We start from the raw sequence: 19,055 nt of genomic DNA, 5'->3' as shown, positions 1-19,055 counted from the left end.
TACTCTGTGAAGAGTGGGCGTTTTGCAAAACGTCCCTCAAGTTGGGCTTGTCTAATGTTTGCTCATGGTCAGAGGAGGTTATGGATTTGGGGAAGAACACCACAGAAGTGTTGCATCCTTCTCATCCCATCCTCCCAGGGGCCGTGTGCTGTCACAGGGGGTGGTGGCCACTTAGGGTGGGGTCGGCCACCTTCCCCCCTGCCCTACCCTCTCTGGTCAGAGGGCGTCACTAAGTCCAGCCCACTGCACTGCCCCCTGCAGGGGGAGAACGGGATTGAAGGACATGTGGACACCTGTCCCCTTCACCAGGAGATCTTTTAGGGGAGAAATCTTAATGGATTTCCACCATTCTGCTGCTTCAGCGCTCCCGGAGGTAATCTTCACATTGGTCGCTGGGTCTTGCCACAGGGACTCTTACTAACAGTGACTTTTCGTTGTCCTCACTCCTTGTACATTTAGTATTTGGAAATCTTCCACAAGGAAGATTTATCTCTTTCCCACATATTTATTTATTCAGACATCTATTTATATTAGTATGGGCTCATAGATATTTATTTTATTATTTGGGTAATAACCTAACACTCCCATTATTTATTTTGTTGTTCAAATTATCCCAGTTTGGCCATTGGAAGATCTCTTCTGGATTAATTCTTGCGTCCTTTTGACATGGCCCTATCCTTCCTTCTTCCTTTCTCTCTTTCTTTCTTTCTTTCTTTCTTTCTTTCTTTCTTTCTTTCTTTCTTTCTTCTTTCTTTCTTTCTTTCTTTTTCTTTCTTTCTTTCTTTCTTTCTTTCTTTCTTTCTTTCTTTTTCTTTCTTTCTTCTTTCTTTTTTCTTTTTAAAAAAGAAAGCTTTCTTGCTTTTCTTGCTTTCTGGCACCACAAGATATTCCAGGCTCACCTTGTATTTTTCTCTGCCCAGCCTTTGAATCAGCATCCTAAGGAGCCTTGAGCCAGGTTTCTTTCCTCCCTTCTCTACCGTTACAGTGATTACGTACAAGTGGGGGATGCTGCATGAGATATTCTGATTTCCAAAGGTAAATGTAACATATTTTGTTTCCACAACCTGTTGAGTGTATGTTTGAGGCTGTATCCTGGCCATGTAATCAGGTAGCTGTTTTCTGGGTAACTTTCTTTACCCAATAACGCTTATTTGTAAAGTATCTATGGATTGCTGCGAGGCAGAGGCGCCCTGTGGTGGAGGACCTGTAATGCTGGGGCCAGCGAGGGGGTGGCAGGCTGGGGGCCGTGGTGGCTGAGCGAGCAGATATTCCCGCCTGTGTGATTGATGCCCGTTGACCGGGTCACTCCCTCAGTGAGAGCAACGCAGTCGCCCAGGGAGGCTTCCCTGTCGGACTGTTAAATACGAGCCCCTAGGGACTCCAGCCACTAAACCTTCTTCACGCCATCCTCAACATAGTCAGCACATTGTGTGGATATGTAAATAATTCAGCGATGATGATTTGGATTCACGCTGTCGCTCTAAAACATGTGAAAACATAGCTGGTGTTGATAACGGAGCCGTATATTCCCGGTAAGGCCGACTGCGTCTTCTCGGCGGGGCAGAAGGCTTTCTGACTCCCCTTCTGGCCGGCAGTAACGGGCCCCTGGGGCCACCCTTTCAGTTCCCTCCACAGCCCACACCTCAGTGCTCTTTGACAGCTTCTCCACGAAGTGAACGGTGGGATTCGGGCATGCGGGCCCCCTCTCCATGCAGGGAGGAGTTAGCAATTTGCACACACATCTGTTCTCCCTCCTGGAGAAAGGCGCTGACATCCGAGGGGCCGGACCTCAGAGACTGAATGGCATTTCCATGTTGGTTGCTATGGTGTTTTGGCAGGAAAGGGACTAGAAAGGGCATCTCTCCGCGTGAAGGTATCTTCTGATGCAATCAGCCCATGTGAACCTCACCTCCTGTGGTTCACTGGCTCAGGAGCCATGCATTTGTCAGGGGCTGTGATGGGGCCCCCCACCTTGCAAGGGTGACATATGGCTCAGGAATTTGCATCCCCAGGAGCCTGCCTTGGGAGCTCTCTGCTCCCGGACTCATTCCTTCAACAGACCTCAAGATACCTGTGTTGGGCAACTGTGTTGCACGGATGCTGAAGTCATCAGACATAAGAGTTTATGGAGACAAAGAATCATCATCGACATTTTCTTTCTTTTAAAAGGCTGGAGCCCAGTGAAAGCCATTTAGTTACTTAAGGGAGTTCTGCTGAAGAGTAGTTTAGGGCAAAGGAGCCAGTCAAAGGACTTCGGATGATGAATGGAGAAACACAGAACCTTCTGGGTGGGAAGTTTAAGCTCCTCCCTGGCTAAAGAAGGAAGAAAAAAAAAGCTATTATTTATTGAATACTTTCCAAGGGCTGGCATTGGGCTAAGCTCTTTATATATTTGAACCATATGAAACTGCCTGTTTTGTAAACAGGTCAAAAGTCAGGAGTTGCATATGGTTCAAACCAAGACACAGCTTTCTTTCTCATAGGCCTATGAGAGTCGGTGACATACCCCTCATGCAGATGGACAGGTTGACACTTAGAGTGTCAACTCTAAGTTGTGTCTGTGTCTCAGACACACAACTCATAAGAACAGCGGAGCTGGGACTTACATCCATGACTCCAGGATCTGCACTTGAATTGATCATGATATAGCACTTCTGTTACAGATTGATGTTTGTGAGGTGCTTAGGATGGGTCTTGATGCAAGGTAACTGCTATATAAGCAAGGTTCAGTAAGAACAAATTAGTAAAGTATTTTGTACTCATTGCATTCATTATACACATATACCTTGGATTATACACACCTCAGATCCTAGTCCACTGTTTTTTTTTTTTTAAGATTTTATTCATTTATTTATGAGAGACACACAGAGATAGAAATGCAGAGACACAGACAGAGGGAGAAGCAGGCTCCATGCAGGGAGCCTGATGTGGGACTCGATCCCCGGACTCTCAGATCATGCCCTGAGCCAAAGGCAGATGCTCAACCACTGAGCCACCAGGCATCCCCTGGTTCATTGTTTTGCATGAAATTCTCTGTATTTGGCCATGTTCGGGATTTGCCAGAAAGTCTCCTAGCCCCTAGTCTTGCCATAAACCATCTCTAGACCCCAGACAACACCACCTCACCTGTCAGAACATGGAATCCTCAGGTTTTCTGAGCACCAAACCCGCCCATGGACCCCAGTTGGATTATAGAGCTCCAATTTTCTTTTGGAAAACACAGAAGCCATCATATGGGCAATTTTTTTTCTTTTGCACCTCAGGATTATAAAAACATAGGAATGGGGAGCTCCAGGGAGAGAATCTGTCCCAACAAAGCACCTCCTGGGAGCAAGAGGCTGGATGTTAATCCTACATGTGCTCCAATCCAGCTGTGCAGCCACAGGTGTCTCCTAACTTCTAACTTCTCAGCTTTCCATGTGTTCGTCTGTGCTCAGGGAGTTCAGGCCTGTGCTCAGGCCAGATCTCTAACATTCTTTTTTAGATCCAGGACTTTTTAAGGTTATGCAGTCTCCACTAGGAACTGGCGCATCTTCCTGAAATGCCATATTCTCACAGCAGGGAACCTCATGCCAGCCGCTTGCCAGCCTCTACCGAAAACTACTAGGTTGCTATTTATCTGCGTTTTGAATGGGTAACACATGCACCCAGCACAAAATGTATAAGGCACAAGAGGGTTTTCAGTGACAAAGCACCCCACCCACCTCCCCGCCCCCTAGCTCCCCTTCTAGGAGACAAACGCAGCACTCTGTCAGTCCTTGCAAAGTGAGCAAAGGCGCTTGGGTGCACACCAAGCACCCAAGGAGTATGTGGAGCCCAGACAGGGTCTTAACCACGTTCCCAAGCCGCTCCTGCTTGTTTCAAATAGACACCTTGGCCTACATCCCTTTCACACTCTGCTCTGGAACTCAAGAGTCCAGCTCCCAGGACCAAGACTGAAGAAGGACTCAGACCACACAGTACCTCCCCACATCCCAGAGGAGAAGCTGATGGGCAAAGCTGCAGCATTTTTGATTGTTTGTCTGGAGCACCTACCTGCAGCTCCACCTGAAGTGGAGAAAGAAAGAGGAGGGGGCATGGTCTCCCATGTACCCACTGCTAGTGCTATGAACACATCATGCCTCTGCACTATGAATAAGTGTGCATTTCCTCCCTGTGGCCCCAGTGCCCTCTGTCCGGGGCCTGGTCCTGTCCACCTGCACGGCCTGACCTTAACCCCCCACCCCTGCCAGGTCCTATGTCCTTTGTGCTCTTCATCCACCCTCAGCTCCTTTCCAGCTGGGGGTTTCCAGAAATGCTGGCCGGGTCACCCACCCGCTCTTCCGGGGTGATTCACAGAAGCGATTGTTCTCACCATGCAGTCATCGCTCCCATGTCACCACTTCAGGGAAGCCACCCCTGGCTGCTGTGCCTACGCTAGCTAGTGCAAATGAGGAAATGAATTTTAATTGGTTTGATTTTAATGTATTTGGGTTTCAATGGCCATACATGTCTGATGGCTACCATGGCCACCCACATGGACCTGGGGAACCACACCAGGATGATGACGTAATTGTTCACAGCCCAGATTCCTCACTGAGAGAGACCTGGGTTCCATGCCCAGCTGTGTCTATGACCAGACTCCCAGACTGCCCTGTATCCCTGTTTCCCCATCTGTTGAATGGGGATCCAGCAGAATTCATCCCACAGATGTTTTTAAGGTTCAAATGAGCTTGTGTACATAAGGCACACAAGAGGGAGTCTGGCATGCTGTGGACACTATAAATATTAGCCATCACTTTGGATCATGTCAGAGAGATGGTGGCTGCGACTCCACCATGGGGATATTGATTTCTAGTTAGAGGCTTCAAGACTCCAATGCCCAAAATAAGAGTGGATCTCAGGCATGACGGAGGGTCAGTGAGAAAAGGTATTTTGAGGTTTATAACACCATGATGCCAGCCAGTAACTGTGGGTGCTCGTGAGGTGACACACTGGGGCCCCAGGACCCTGGGTGTTATCTATGTAGCGTGCATTGGGGGCCTGGTCTGGGTGTCTTCTGTGTTCTCCTTCTCCACAAATGTCTTATTAGTGGCCGGCTTGGCCTGAGGGGGCTAATCTATGTTCTCACTTGCCAGATGAGCAAAGACTTTCAGTGGGGGAGGGGACTTACACAGCAGCGAAACTTCGAGAGCTGGTCCAGGGAGTAGGTTCGCAAGTGAAATTGGGATAGTATGTTTTCTGTCTGACTTCTCTGTCCTTGAAGATCCGGAGAAGCAGGCATGTCAGCCATAGCCCTGCCTCCTCGCTGACCCCTCTGCCCCCATTTGAATTCCATGGTGGTCCCCTTCCCCGCCCCCGGACAGAGATGATGAAGCCGCAGATTCCCCAGGATGACGATGGCATCACACTTTCCCTTTCCAAGCCAGGCTGAGGAAAAGGATGCTCTGAGTCATGGCTCTGCCTGTCCCTGACCAGGCTGGCCCAGGGCCCTCCCTTGTGCGAAGAGCCAAGAAGGCAGTTTCAGACTTTCCTGCCACATCACCGGCCCCTGTGTCTGTCCTTGATCCACAGACTGCCAGAGGCTCTCAGCTGGTGAGGGCTCGGTCTGCACTTCTGCGTCCCCTCCTCAGGGCAGCCCCAGGAGACGCAGCCACCTACAGATAAGGAAACTGTAAACAGATGAGACGAAATAACGTGCCTGGGGTCCTCCAGCAGGGAGCAGTGGGGCCAGGATGTCAACCCTGCAGTCTGAAACATTGCCCAGGCCGCCCTCCCTGCACTCTGGCCAGCATCAGCTCATCTCATGGGGACAGCATGCCCAGTGGGGACAGGATTTTGTGGGTCAGGAATTCAGGAAGGGCTCAGTTGGGTGGTTCTCACTAGGGGCTCTTCTCCAGGTGCTTTCAAATGTCCTCAGATGTTGAATGGGCATCTAAGATGTCACACACGCATGGTGTCCCCTGGACACCACCCAGGACTGTGCACTGAGTGTGGCTGGGAATTTTCACCACATGGTATTTAGGTTCACCTTCCATGGTGAGTCTCCGGAGGGACCCAAGAGGAAGCACCAGCCCTCCTGTGACCTGTTCTCTGGCCTTGGCTGTGGTCACCTGGGAGCACTCTCATCCCTCCCCTGGTATGTGTGTGTGTGGAGGGTTGGGAGAGCAACCCTCTCTCTGGAGCTCCACTACCTCTTCCCATGAGAATCATAACATTCTTCAAAAGTACTGTGCTGAGCAATGATAATGAAGATAATGTCTAACATTTCTGGAGAACTTCTTAATAGAAATGGCCAAGGGCTAAGAACTTTATACTATTTCTTCTTCTTTAATTCTCTGTGAAGTGATTATTTCCTGTCCAAGAGGCAGAACGATTGGTCCAAGATGATCTAATTAATAAGTGAGGGAAGCAGTGTACAAATATGGATTTTTAAGGGGATTTGCTGCAAGGAGTTGGGAATTGGCTCACAGGATTGTGAGGACTGACTCAGCAAATCTGAGGCTCATGCAATGGGCAGACAGGAAGTAGGTCAGGAGCTGGAACCCCGTTGGCATAAGCCACAGTGGCGTCACCCCTGGGTGGGCGGAACATTCTCTCCCTCTCTCCCTCTGTCTCTGTGTCTATGTCTGTTTCTCTCTGTCTCAACTTAAGCCCTTTTCTGAAGGCATCTAACATCCACCACATGCCCGGAAATCAGAAGTCTATGTCTTCCGAAGCACTGTTGCAATACTCCAGAGTACTTTCCAGACATCTGTCCATGCCAGGGTCATACCACCAGGCTGCATGTGAGGTTTTCAACACTTTTATCTGGTGGTGGGCCTATTATTCCCATTCACAGATGAGAGAACAGACTCAGGAAAGCCAAGAGGCCCGCTCTACTGGAAAGCTGCAGAGCTGGACTTCACAGCCAGTTCCCTCAAGAAGCAAAGGTGCAGATGCTCTTAGGATTGGTTCAGACTAATCCCAGAGGTGAGCTTTGGGACCATGAAACACAATGGAGCCCTAGCTCCCCTACCATACAGTGTCCTCCTGGCCCAGGAGCTGACCGTGGCCCGCTCTTCTCTGCACTGGGCACCTGTGTATGGCCACGAATGTGTAAGGAGGTCTTGCATGCTTTTGAACTTTACAAAAGCACAATCTAAGTGTATCTGTAGTTTGTGACTTGCTTCTTTCATTCGTCACTAATTTGTGTGTTCATTAGCTTTCTTCTAAGATGTCACCACTGTCATCGCCCTGTGTTACTGTTGATAGAAATTTGTGTTATTTCCGGCTGGGAGCACTTAAACAGAGTGCAGCTGGGTTCCATCTTCTGCAGATCTACCACGGCACCTGGACATGGGTTTCTCCAAGGTGTACACCTAGGAATGGACTGACTCATTCACAGGGTGTACCCAGCTCCCACGTCCAAACAGTTCTTAACGCCTTCTCCAAGAGATGTCCTGGTCAGTATGCTTCCATCTACTGTGTTACAATCAGCATCCAGGTGACTTCTATTCATTGGTTCAGTTTGTGTCCTCAGACTCCCAAGATCCTTTCCATCCCAACTCCCCTTCCCCACAGAGAGCAGAGCACCCAGAGCATAAAAGGTGCTTAACAAAAATCTGTTGCATGAACCAATGGAGGAGTCTGATTTGAAAGTAGTGTGTCCACTCTCTTCTTGTCTTTGATGTTCCAATTCTTTCAACTAGAGCTATGTTAGCTAATGAGGTATCTTCCTGTGAATGAGGTAAGGACACCCCCTCTGGGCAAATTGCAGAAAGCCACCCCCTCTACTAGAAGCAGTAGTTCATAGCCTGACTAGCCAGCTGCAGGCTGCCTTCAGCCCTCTTGGCCTGATGCCCCAGTAAGTACACACTTGGCTATAGTGCTGAACAACTGTCCCGTGATCTTTGTGCCCATTCCAACAATCAGTGTTCCTCAAATGGCAACACCCAGAAGGTAACATAGCATGCCAAATCTTCCCAGTGCCCAAGAAAGCAAATTTTCTAAACCACGAATATAGGAACATGGAATTTAAGAGTAATAGGAGACTTTGGTTCATTCATGTATTTTAAGGAAATGACAGCCATGGACAAATCCAGCCAAGGACTCCCTGAGCCCATATTTAAGGCTGAGCTCAGTTCTAAACACTGGAACCCCACTCCGGCTTCCTGCAGTCTCAGGCCACACAGTAACACACAGCTCCAAGAAGACATTGTCACATCATGGCCCCCACTGCAAGAACACTGCATCTCCTGGTGCATGATTTCCAGAAGATAACTTGACTCAGACTCAGTGGTTTGGAATTAACCTGGTCAGGTCACCCCTCTAAGCAGCACAGCAAATGCCATGCTCTCGGGCAGTCTCTGGGCTGGTTGGGGCTGCGGAGTGTTGGTGAGCTTGGGCGGAGCTTCTTAGCAAACAAAGGACAGGCAGGGCAGCCCGAAGTTCACCCGTGCTCTCTAAAACGGCCTCTTATTGCTACATAATGTAGGTTTATGGCAAAGCCTGGGCTGCCCTCCCACGCCTCCTATCAAATTATTTCTTTTTATTATGCTCATTTTATTGATGATGTCATGACATGGCCCATCAACCCTTAATTAAAACCATGGCTGCAACGTTCACTTCCTTTAAACCGTGAAAGCCAGGGCTCGGGAGAGGTCCCTTCAGAATCACAGATGCTCAGGAGAAACAGTTGTGGGTTTCCAGAAGAAGTCAAGAGGTTCTCAGAGGCTCTGGGGCAGAGAGGGACTTGGGGTGCCAGGGGCAGACTGGGTCACTAAGAAACCATCCTTACTTGGAAACAGAGTCATAACAGATGTCATTAGTTAGGATGAGGTCACAGTGGCGTGGGGCAGATCCCTGATCAAATAGGACTGGGGTCCTTAGAGGAGGAACACCAGGGAGGACCGAGACACAAAGAGCGGGGAAGGATGGCCCTGTCAACACCTTGATTCCAGACTTCCGGAGCAGTGAGACTGTAAGTGTCTGTGGTTTCAAGACACACAGTTTGTGGTGCTCACAAATCAATATCCTGGGTCACTTTTCTCTGAATCCTTGGAGGGACCTTGATCTCCATCTGCAGGTGGGGAAACCGATGGGCCCAGGTCACACCAGGATGTCTGCAGCCCAGTGACAAGCTGGCAGCAGTGGTTACAAGATGTGTGCTTGACGGGCTCCAGGATGTGAGTGTGTGAGCATGCCTGCATGTGTGAGAGACAGACATGTGTGTGCTCGAGTGAGTGTGTATGCACGACTATGTGATAGTGTGTAGGTGTGTGTATCTATCTGTGTGTGACAGGGTATAGGGGTGTGTGTCTATCTGCATGTGACTGTGTAGGTGTGTGAGTGGGTATGTGAGAGACAGGTGTGTGTGACAGCATGTAGGTGTGCATAGGTGTGTAAGTATGTGTGTGACAGAGACACATGAGCACATATAGTTGTTTCCCATGAGGAAGGTGAAAGACTACGATCTTGTTCCATGAGCACAAGTCTTTCTCTCGTCTCTCTGGGGGGCAATCATGATCATTTTTCATTTCATTTTGTTGTTTTTTAACTTTTAAAAAAATCAATTAACATATAGTGTATTATGAGTTTCAGAGGTAGAGTTTCGTGATTCATATGCCAACAAATTAGCAATCTGGAAGAAAGGGATGTATTCCTAGAAACATACAAACCACCAGAACTGAAACAGGAAGATATAGAAAACCTGAACAGACCCATAAGCAGCAAGGAAATTGAATCAGTCATCAAAAATCTCCCAACAAATTAGAGTCCAGGGCCGGGTGCCTTCCCCGAAGAATTCTACCAAATATTTAAAGAAGATTTAATATTTATCCTTCTGAAGCTGTTTCAAAAAATAGAAATGGAAGGAACTCCAAACTCTTTATCTAAGGCCAGCATTACCTTGTTCAGACAAGGACCCACCAAAGAGGAGAATTACGAACCAATATCCCTGATGAACACGGATGCCAAAACTCTCACCAAGATACTAGCCAATGGGATCCAACAATCCATTAAGAGGATTATTCACCATGACCAAGTGGGATTTATTCCTGGGCTACAAGGGTGGTTCAACATCCACAAATCAATCCACGTGATATACCACATTAATAAAAGAAAGGACGAGAACCATATGATCCTCTCATTTTTCATTTTAAAAATCTCTCATTGAATAGTCTCCTTTTTCCTTCCCATTGCCTTTTTTGTTATTGTGGTAAAATACACGTCATAAAATTTACCTTTGTGACCACCTAAAGCTGTGCGACTCAGAGGCATCAAGCACACTCACCAGGTGTGCAGCCACCACCTTGGCCTTGTCTCATTTTTGCACCTCATGTGCGCCCTCCAGCAGTCACTCAGTGGCACTCCCTTCCCCAGTGCATGGCACCCGCTCATCTGCGTACCGTGTTCCCGCAGGCCAAGTGGGACCAGGGAGGAGGAAGCTCTAGGAGGAAGGTGACTCACTCTACCATTGTCCACTGTTGCTCATTGTTGAAGAGGCCAAGCTTCACCCAAGTAGATCAGGGCCAGTCGAGCACCACGGAGTTCGCCATGAGGCACCTGCTCCAGCTGGGGCTACAGTCTCTGGGAACAGTCCTGCTTGCTCCAGATCAGACGTCAGGACAGTCCCGGGAAGGGCCAGTGAACTCATCCCTACCCTCAACAAGCTCGCGGTGTCAGAGGTCGGAGGGCACGGCATCACCAGCTCACAATTCTACAGACAATTATCTTCTCTGCAGGCTGAAAGGCCAACAAGGACAGAATGCAGTTGCCACAGGCATCTGCTAATGTGTCATCTTTTAGAAACGCACTAACAAAATACAAAAGCGTGTCTCATGTCTGGTGAAATTCTTATAACTTTGCTTAGTGATACAAATCCAGGAAGAGTAGCTTTCAAGGATGTCAGTGCACTTGATTTAAGATGAATGGAACCGGTTTAGGGAAGAAAGAAAACAGCATGTTTTAAACACCAAAACCCTAAAAATTCTTGTCCCAGGAAATCAGTGACCCCTGTGGATGGGCAGCTGGAATATAGGGTCACTCTGAGCCGGAGAATGAGAACAACGTCTCTATTACAAAGAAAGCATGGACGTAAGGGAATACCAATTGGTAACAATTAGAGACGGATCAGATAGGTGGGGGAAAGTTCAGATCCCCTCTGGGGTATATTTATATATCCTCCCCAGAGCAAAAGGCTCGTTAACCTGTGACTGGCTATCGGCTTCCCCCATCAGTGACCTGATCCAGTCTCTCTGCAAGGAATTTCAACTGTGGATGACTTTACTCAACATTATTTGTGACGATGTCACATTTCCCCCAACTGTCTGGAGCACTTCAAACCCACTGCCTCCAGTAACTGGGCAGACGCTGTGGACTGGCAAAGGGGGTTGGGGGCAGACAATAAGGGATGGTGGGGACTGTGGCAAACTGACAGCCCAGACCTTGGCCACAATGACAGTCATGGCTGGGCTCCAGATGGGGACACTGGCCCAGTGTAGCCAGGTCTGCTGAGTTTGCCAAGAGCAACAGCATCTCTGCATTTATATGTGAAATGTCCCATTTTTAAGACATTGTGGGTCAAAAAACAAACAAACAAACAAACAAACAAACAAACAGACATTGTGGGCCAACAAAATAAGCCTGCTGCTGTTGAAGGTGCCTGCACTAAAATCATAGGAAAAAAACACTGATTTCTCTCTAAGCATTGACCACACCCTCTCTTCTCCCATGAAGGGATGCCCATGCCAGCCTTTGGTGCTGGGCAAAATACAGACATGTGGTCTGCCCTGTGCCTTCCAGTTGGGCTGGACCAGCATCCAACCCCTGCACTACTACCTGTGTCTCATGCCAGGAGCCCCTTCTTGGCCTTGGATAAATGCAAGTGAAGTATGAGGTCACAAGGGAGACTGTCTTCATGATTTGTGAGGGATATGTTCCTGATCATGTGCATGGGGTTCAGGCCTGACTACCAGCTGGCTGGCCCACTGTAGACCTTGACATTCCCAATGCCAGTCTTTCCTATAGAGGCTTTCCTCATCCACCCTTGAGTATTTATTCATTGCCCTTCATAATCAAGACAACGTGGTCTTGTTAACTATATGAGGTCAATGGCTTCCACCAAAAGCACCATTCTCAACACAGGCTCTGCCTCAGGTTCACCTGGCACAGCTGTTACAGGTAACATGCTCAGACCATGGGTCAAAGCCTCTGGGGTGAGGTCCCTAGCACCTGTGCATTTACGAAGCTCCTGCTGAGAACACTGGCTCATTGAACTCAGGCATGTCCATGAAATCCTCTCAGCCCACCAGCAAGTCTCCCTCAAAATGTGTCATTTTGTGTCTGCTCATTTGATACTTGGGACCAAAACAAAGTCAATTGAGGATGACCCCTTAAGGTCAGGGACCACATTTCAGCACCACCAACAGCATATGGTTCAGGGAACGTTGGTGATGGAGGCTCCACATTCGGAATGACCAGGGTCATCAGCGGGAAGCTCTCACTAGGAGAGGACCATTGGTTGCCTGGTTAATAAGCTAATGGAACCTCTGGAGGCTCAGACCTGAAGCCCACAGGGCTTTAGAAGGTTCAGGACTATAGAAGAGTCTGTGCACCATGGAGTAAGAGACAGCACTCACCAGAGTTGTTGCCTTAGCTCCGAGATGGGGACATTCGCTGCTGGTATGGAGGCTCCAGTCCCTTCTGGATGTGTCAGCACATGTGAGAGTTTACATGAGCAGACCAAGCCAACCCACGTAATAGGACTGGCCTTGGCGTTCAGACGTTAATCTGAGTAAGCCCCAGCGGTTAATAACCATGACGTTCTGGAAACCAGACACCGTAGATCATTACACAGCAAAGTCAGGCAGGAGGCTGTACCCCGAACCCTCCCCAGTGCCTGGGTTCAAATCCCAGAGGCTGACTGTGGTTCTAGATTTTTTTTTTTTTTTTTTTTTTTGTCTTTTTGGTGGCACACAGGGTCACCTCCACTTAGGCCAGGGCCACCTCTCAGCACAATAGAGGACACACTGCAAGTGGCTGGGGCCTATTTTTCCAGCTCACTTTGCAGAACTTGATCTTAAAGTGCTGAGATAAGGATAAGGGTAAGGAACAGCTACTGAACTCTGTCCAGTATTTTTTTTTTTTTTTCACCCAATCAGGGTAAGCAAGTCAGGGCTGTGCACTCTGCAGAGTAATAGACTTTTAAAAGACAAATTGCACCCATCCCCGGGCACATTACACGAAAACTGTATGGTTAAGCAAACAAATGAAACTAGAACAATAATATCCCATCTCTTTGGCTGGAGGGTAACAGATCCATCGGCGGGCTCTGCAGGCTTGCCTTGTGGTCACTTTGCATAAAGCAAATCTTGTTTGCCTCCTTTGCCTTATCTTTTCTCTGCCAACTTCAAAAGCTCAAGTGAGCCCTCTCCCAGAAGGCTAAGATTTCCAGGGTGACAGATGCAAAGAGCAAAGCAAATGGAGGTCAAAGGCAAAAAGGAAACAGTGTCTCATCTGATTAATGGTTTGAATTTAATTAGTGGGAAAAAAGCTCAAATCAGACAGTTTGTGACTTGGTCAGGCTCCAGGTCCCTTCTTGCAAAATTGCAAAACGTTACAAGTGTGGGTTGGTCTGGGAAGGCTGACCTTTTTGAGATGCCTACTGTTTCTGTGCTGGTCTAATCGGCAAGTGAAACGGGAGTTTCAAGCAGGCAGATTGGTGATGTTCCAAACTAGTGGTGAAAAGAGGGTGGTTTTAGGGTTGTAAATTCTGAGGTTTTCAGAAATGAAATAAAGTTTTGAAAATATGGCAGCAGCACATTCTCACCCTCTAACCCTATGGTGAAGTAGGAAGAGCTGACTTATAGACATTCTCAGGAGTCTGGATTTAAAATTCTTAAAAAAAAATAAATTAAAAAATAAAATAAAATTCTTACATCCATAAAGGATAAAGCAGGTAGGGATGTTGCCTTTTCAGGATTAAGTTCGGTTATTTGAAGTAGGCCTCACATTCATTCATGCATTCATTCATTCTTCAAGCTCCCACTGCTACTGGGGCAGCCAGCCGTCGTGGGGTCAGGCACAAATCCTCTGCAGAAGGCCCCTCGGGCCCAGGGAGGGCAGTGACTCAGCCAAGGTCGTGCCCAAGTGTGTGGCTGTATCTGGATAAGCATCTCTCATCCTGAGGCCTAGCTACCCCTCCTGGATTTCCCCAATGGCACCTCGCCTAAGAAATCTGCACCCCTAGGACTACAAAATGGGTGAACAGGTAACTGTATTTAAAAAGGGTTGTATTTCAGAGGATTTAGGATACTATTTCTCCACCTGGCTGCACCTTAGAATTACCTGGAGATATTTATTAAAAAAAAAAAAAAAAGAAGAAGAAGAAGAAGGAAGGAGATGGATGGCCTCTCTCCAGATGGATCCAGTCAGAGCCACTTAGAGGTGGTGCTTGTGTACTAGTCCTTCTTAAGAGGTTGCTGTGAGCCTGGTGGCCACAGAGGAAGGAACTCGTGGCCTGAGGTGCAGAGCTGATGACTGGCTTAACGAGCTCCAGCATGGATTTGCTCTGAGCCGAAGACCAAGTTCCAGGCCTCTGCCCTGAGGAGAGCACAGTCGTCCTGCTCTCCGGGTCTACCAGTGGAACCCTGGGTCTCCCAATACCCTGCCCCTCTGGCCCACTCCCAGTCTTGTCCTTTCCCATCTCCCAAACTAGTTTCTCCTCTCCCCCCCAAACCCCACTCGAAGCCCCCTGGTGTCCCCCTGCCTCCCTGAACTTCTTTCAGACCTTCATGTTGACCTTTCCCCACCCCACCTGGGCTTCTCGCTGATCAGAGTACCCCCTGGTTTGGACTTCCATTTCCTGATGGTTATATATCCTAGAACTTTCCCTACATTATGAGTGGATGTCATAAGGCACAATAGCTCCAGCTTGAGGATTCTATGTCTGAGGTTTGAAAAATAGAGTTTTCATCCTTATCCCTGTGAATATCCAAATAGGGACCAACTCCTGTGCATTCTGCATGTGATCCTATTATACAAACTTTCTGCCCTTAATCACATCTTCATCCAAAAAGGTGTAGCATCATTTGTCTCAAAAAGACCCTCATAAGTATTGGCTAGCTGGATGGATGGTTGGATGGATGGATGAATGGATGAATAAATGGATGGATAGATAGACAGATGAATAAATGAATAGATGGGTGGTCGGGTGGCTGGACAGATGGACAGATGGATGGATGTGGACGGATAGATGAATAGATGGTAGATGGATGGATGCATGGATGAACTGCTGAGAGCCCCAATTCTGAGGACACATGGATCTGGATTTGAATCCTGATTGAGCCATTTACTAACTGGTGACAGATTTTGCAATGACTCTGAGCCTCAGGTATGGTAAGGTAAAGTAAAGGTTCAACTTTAGAGGGTGTTGGTAAAGATGAAATTAAATAATCTTCATAAGAACCCAGGAGAATGCCTGGCCCAAAGAAAACAACTGATTTTTCTAAGCTGAAAACAACAGCAAGTTAAAAGACCCCTTTTTCTGGTCTCATTTCAGGAGAGAACATTGGCTCCAAGGATTGAGAGTAGCCTCAGAGTTCAGTATAAATATGGCTTAATTGTAACAATAATTTTTTATACCAAAAGGATCATATTTCGTATACAATTCTACAACTTCCTTTATTCCTCAATGATATATCTCACCTATACTACCTGATTCACAATATCTTGTCTGCATCATTTTACAAAGATATGCCATTTTTAGATGTTTTCATGATATTGCACCCACGAACATTCCACCACATGAATAGCCCAGTGGACTTCGGGCTGTTTCTAACGTCTTATAATTCTGGATTCCGATGAGGATCCTTGAACACAAGTCTTCATATTCATTTTTTATGGGGGGGCAGATAATTGCTGGGAGTGGAATTTCTAGATAAAATTGATGAGGGATTAAGATGATGATTTAAAAAAAAAATACCAAACTGACTTTTCCGAATGCATTCCAATCATGCTTAAAAGGACCTACATCCCAACATCCCAAATAACTTGGAATATTTTGGTTCTTTTTGATTTTGGACAATCTGGCAGACAAAAATCAAGTATCCTTTTCCAATGTGTGCCTGTATTTGATTACTAATAATGACGGACATATTTTACACGTAGATTGGCCATTTGTACAGCATGTTTATGAAATGCTTATTTATGTCCCGCTCTTTGCTCATTTTTCTCTTTTAGCTGTTTATATTTTTTCTTTTTTTTAAAGATTTTATTTATTTATTCATGAGAGGCATAGAGAGACAATCAGAGACACAGGCAGAGGGAGAAGCAGGCTCCATGCAGGGAGCCCGATGCAGGACTCGATCCCGGGACCCTGGGACCACACCCTGCGCTGAAGGCAGATGCTCAATCGCTGAGCCACCCAAGGACCCCTGTTTATATTTTTTCATATTGATATGCAGATGTACTTTCATCATGTGTATCTTAATCATATGTCTGCTGTATGTATTGCAAGTTCCCAGTTATTGAGTTACCCCTCAATCTTCCATTACTGAGCTCCGTGAAATGCAGTGTGCATTATTCTTTTTTAACAGACGCCACTGAACATAATTTAGCTCCTTACTCATAACCTGGTTCTTCTTTACATGTTCCCAAAGTTTGTACAATTGTTGGTCCTCTCATTAAATGGCCCCACTTCGCTATACTTCCGATGACTTTTCTCTACTTTGTTATCTTGGTATTAAAAATTATCTTCTCCCTTCTCCCCCAATTTCCTCAGTACTTTTCTCAGTACTCAGTACTTTTCTCTCTCAGCTACTGCTGGGCAGTCCATTGAGTCTGTCAGAATCATGAGTAAAATAAGAGTCACTGGGTCACGGATGAGGGCCTGCACTCCCTCTTACTCAGAAATCGTGAACTCTATAGCAGTACTTCAAAATCTTGAGTCATTTTGTATTTTCTTGCTAATCTTGGTTATTTTTCAGCTAGTTAAGAGTGCTTAATATTTGAAACTGCAGTTAAGCGAGGTGTTACCATATCCCAGAGGCCCTTAAATAGAAGCCAGTGGCCATGTCTTCTTTCTCATGGGTAGACCAACTGTTAGATCTCAGATGTGATCTAGCCCACCCTTGCCTTTCGCAGCCTCTGAGACCCTCCTACAATGCCCCTAGCCAAGCAGTCCTCTAAGCCCTCTGAACAGTTCCTGTGGTGGAGAGACCTTTCTTTAACCAGCTGTCATCAATCAAACAATATGTGGAACGTAATTTCCCGGAACATCCACCCCATGGTCCTGGGTCTGCCTCTAGCTGGCCTAGCTCTGCATGTGTCTTCTCCACGGGCAGACCTGTGATTGTGATGTAGTCTGCACAGATCTCCCTTGGTGGGCCTGCACCCCTCCCCAGCAAAAACACCCCCTTCCGCCCTAAGGGATAAACACTGGGCTTTCCAAGTCCCACCGGGAATGTGGGGCCAGCCTGGGAGTGCCACAAACTGAGCTGCTCTGAGCTCAATAAAGGCAGCAGACCCGAGGGGCGCCGAGCTCCGGGTGAGGTCATCGCTGTTCCAATCCCATTTAGCCTTCCCCAAACACTGCAAGAAACCTGCCCACCAGGCAAGGCGATATTAAATGTCAGCCTGAAAGGGTTCTAAATCAAGGCAGGTTAGGTGTCTAAGCTTCTTAAATCTTGGCTGCTGCTTTGAATGCTGGCAATTGGCTCTCCTTTCCTTCAGAGAGCTTCTGATTGTTTTGGCAACGTCTTTGACCGTGGCTCCAACGTCAACTCTTCTTGAACCCCCCAAAAGGAAAGAAATACGCACAAAGCAGGTATTTGTTTTTGTTCAACAATCTGGTCACTCAGAAATGAGAACTCAGGCCTGTATGCCCAGATGTTCCCCTTGAGGAGGGCCTGACTCCATCAACCACCCAGCACCGGTGGCTGCCACGGGGGTCCTGAGGCAAAAGGTCTGGTCCGTGTAATGTTCTGGCAGAGGACAGGCTTAGCTAAACTCGACACAGGCCTACTGAGTCCCAACCCCGTGCAGGGCAGAGGAGGATGAAGAATACATCATTGTGGAACTCATTTGGTTGGCCAAATCCAATGACCACCTTCTCTATAGGTTAAAGAAAAATTGCTGAATACCTACAGACTTGGGCAAGAATACGAACACTTGGAGCTTCCCCTCTCTGGCCTTGAGGTATTTTCTCATGTGTCAGTGGAGTGAACTGGGCCAGGAAATCTTGAAAGCCAACATCAAACTCAATGCTTTTAGAATCAAGTAGGTCACTTTGGAGGTGGGGGAGGGAATGGGCACCAACACATGTCTGCTGCCTTTACTCCCCCAGACAGTCTATGGAGCATATGTGCAAGGAGATAGCACTGCCCAGGCAGGGATGCCCCGAGGGCCCTCAAGATGACCAACGCTGTCATCACCATCACTATCATCAGCCATCCTTGTCCTCACTCACCTAGCGTTTGTGATGTTTTGATGTAGCTAACACTCAGGATGGTTAGTGATCCTTTTAGAGGTGACACACTGGCTTTCACTCCATGAACATAAAGACCGTGTTTGATATTGACTCTTTTGGTTTTCATCTTGATAACATCCCTTTGCATCAAACTCCCCATCTTTCCTTCTACATTAGCTCATGGTGTGCACAGTGCGTGAACAGCGTGGAAAGTGGTGCTGGAGCGAGGTGTCTCTTCTGTCGCTGCATGGGGTGATTCTGAGGGAGGATGCAACACGTAAGTACCTGAAGCACAGTCTGGGAAGAGACTGGTAGATCCCATTTTGACCACGTCCTGTTGTCTGTGGTGTGTCCCCATTTGCTGAGTATCCAGTAAATTTCTGGCACGCTAATGGGCAAGTAGGGAGAGTTTGAGTTTTCCTCTTTCCTAAGCCAGATGACAAATTTGGACAGAATTATGTGCACAATGTTTTTCTTAATCTCTCTTCCGCTGCTTGTTCATCTATACAAAGACCTTTCAGACTATCATGTAGAATAAGAAAAGGAAGAAGGAAGAAATTTCACAATGTATACATATATCAAAACATTAAGTTATACACCTTAAATATATACACTTTAAAAAGATTTT

At 47.2% G+C, this 19,055-nt stretch overlaps 2 long non-coding RNA genes across 6 annotated transcripts in view; one reads left to right on the top strand and one right to left on the bottom strand.

The window, feature by feature from the left end:
* Positions 1-824: 824 nt before the first annotated feature.
* LOC111096006 overlaps positions 825-19,055 on the bottom strand; it is a 32,742-nt gene continuing 14,511 nt past the window's right edge. The window contains exons 3-5 of one of the 3 annotated variants that reach the window (XR_005359944.1): positions 12,600-12,785; positions 10,203-10,874; positions 825-2,313 (exon numbers count right to left, since the gene is read on the bottom strand). This is a non-coding gene — a long non-coding RNA (uncharacterized LOC111096006). The remainder of the gene's footprint in view (positions 2,314-10,202; positions 10,875-12,599; positions 12,786-19,055) is intronic. The other 2 variants (XR_005359945.1, XR_005359946.1) reach the window with 2 other exon arrangements.
* Positions 8,840-19,055, top strand: part of LOC111096005 — a 29,314-nt gene continuing 19,098 nt past the window's right edge. For 2 of the 3 annotated variants that reach the window (XR_005359942.1, XR_005359940.1), the window contains exons 1-4: positions 8,840-8,941; positions 17,692-17,785; positions 18,079-18,237; positions 18,605-18,704. This is a non-coding gene — a long non-coding RNA (uncharacterized LOC111096005). The remainder of the gene's footprint in view (positions 8,942-17,691; positions 17,786-18,078; positions 18,238-18,604; positions 18,705-19,055) is intronic. The other variant, XR_005359941.1, reaches the window with a different exon arrangement.

Source organism: Canis lupus, chromosome 5, assembly GCF_011100685.1.
Source record: "Canis lupus familiaris isolate Mischka breed German Shepherd chromosome 5, alternate assembly UU_Cfam_GSD_1.0, whole genome shotgun sequence".
Lineage (NCBI taxonomy): Eukaryota > Metazoa > Chordata > Mammalia > Carnivora > Canidae > Canis > Canis lupus.
The sequence above is the reverse complement of the archived record's forward strand: the minus strand, read 5'-3'. Positions and strand labels throughout refer to the sequence as shown.